At 41.5% G+C, this 2,107-nt stretch overlaps 1 protein-coding gene across 1 annotated transcript in view; it reads left to right on the top strand.

Moving 5' to 3' along the window:
* Positions 1 to 2,107, top strand: part of LOC106870967 (calmodulin-lysine N-methyltransferase) — a 106,820-nt gene that overhangs the window by 75,949 nt on the left and 28,764 nt on the right. The window lies entirely within an intron of this gene.

The raw sequence follows: 2,107 nt of genomic DNA, 5'->3' as shown, positions 1-2,107 counted from the left end.
TTCCTGCTCACCGCTATTGGAGCAGAGATGGCTGTCTGCAAGTGTAAGCTCTGTGAGTCAGAGTGGCTGTTTCACTGTTTCTCTTTCACCATCATCCGGGGCAATGCCTTTTCCATTTTGTCTGCGGGGGCCCACAAGGGGCTAAATATAGAGGGGACAAACAAGGACAGACAAAGGGATTAAGTCGATTAGATCGACCCCAGTGCGTAGCTGGTACTTAATTTATCGACCCTCGAAAGGATGAAAGGCAAAGTCGACCTCGGCGGGATTTGAACTCAGAACGTAGCAGCAGACGAAATACCGCTTAGCATTTCGTCCGGCGTGCTAACGTTTCTGCCAGCTCACCGCCTTGTGGTTATCTTTGTTGTGTTCCCAAAAGATACAGAGGTGTTTTTTTTTTTTAGTAATTTTAGTGCAACATTCAACAGACCAATTTCTATGATACATTTTGGTAATTTTGGTAAATTGTTTAATAGTTCCCATTAAGATAATTTAGAGGGTAGGGTTGTTTGCCCAAGACTCATTATGGTACATCTAATTTCTATTTCTGCATGTTCTTCTGTAATGATGAGTTAAAGAGGTATTTTAGATCTGTGTTGCATCATAAGTTATCATCATCATCATCACCACCATTGTCATCATCATCATCATCACCATTGTTGTTGTCATCATCATCATTACAAAAGAAATTTAGTGGCTTAGTCAAAAGGGAGGAGCTATGTTCCTAACCTTTACAAGCCTTCCAAGACTGGTAAAACTGATTATACTTATGTTCATTTTGAACAATTTTAAGTTTATAACTAGAGGCAAAACGTTAATGAGGAGGAAATTACCAAAAAACTGATGCTCTAGAAAAGAAGGATAGAGCAAAGCATTTAGTATAGGGTCTAGAGGTGGGAGGTGGGGTGGAGTTCATGTGGATGAAGAGAGAAAGAAAGACAAGTATGTTGGATGGGCTTTTGTGGAGGTGGTACACAACCAGAATCTTTTGTAGAAACGGTAGAAAATCCAAAGTGAGCATAGGCTGACAATTGTTGTGTGTTGGTAAGTGACTTCATACCAGTCAGTCGTTTGACTTTCTTTTGGATGAAATACAGAATGTTTGTATGTCTAACAGTTGCAGCGTTCAAGAGCAATATTCTATTTTGTATCTCAACTGAGCTTTGTAGAAAGTCATTAACATCATCATCGTCATTTAATGTCCATTGTCCATGCTTGCATGGGTTGGATGGTTTGACCAGAGCTAGCAAACTGGAGAGCTGCACCAGGTTCCAGTCTGTTTTGGCATGGTTTCTATAGCTGGATACCCTTCCTAATGCCAACCACGTTACTAAGTGTTCTGGGTGCTTTTAATGTGATACTGCACAAATGCTTTTACATGACACCAGCATGAATGGTTTTTTTTTTTGTGGCACCAACACAGGACTCTCACTGGCCAATGCTCTCCACTGGGGAAAGTGGCCTTAGCACTTCTGCTGTGGAGTACGGGTCTTCTTGAGTACAGAAAAGCCAAAAATCAGGAATGAGAGAGAGAGAGAGAGAGAGAGAGAGAGAAAGAGAGATGAACTGACCCCAGTACTTATTTTTTAAGCCTGGTACTTATTCTATTGGTCTCTTTTGCTGAACTGCTAAGTTACGAGGATTTAAACACCAACATTGATTGTCAAGCATTGGTGAGGCACAAACACAGACGCACAGATACATAGACATACACACACACACACTCACACAATATACATATATATACATAAAGTAGTTGTATGCTGTCAACTTAATGTGACAGTCCCATGAAGGGAATAATACTACTGCTATTTAGCCCTAGGAAGCAGCACCGCTTCCTGTCGGCCTTGACACATTTCCTGTGTCCTTATGTTTACAAGGGGGAGACAAGCATCTTCACTTAGCTAAGCCTGCATCCAGAGACATGCTTCTGAGTCTTTGCTCGTCATCAGTCTCCCCCTTGTAAACATAAGGACACAGGAAATGTGTCAAGGCCAACAGGAAGCAGTGCTGCTTCCTAGGGCTAAATAGCAGTAGTATTATTCCTTTCAGGGGACTCACATTAAGTTGACAGCATACAGCTACTTTGTTGCATCACTACTGCATA

Source organism: Octopus bimaculoides, chromosome 11 (assembly GCF_001194135.2).
Source record: "Octopus bimaculoides isolate UCB-OBI-ISO-001 chromosome 11, ASM119413v2, whole genome shotgun sequence".
NCBI classification, from domain to species: Eukaryota; Metazoa; Mollusca; class Cephalopoda; order Octopoda; family Octopodidae; genus Octopus; species Octopus bimaculoides.
The sequence above is the reverse complement of the archived record's forward strand: the minus strand, read 5'-3'. Positions and strand labels throughout refer to the sequence as shown.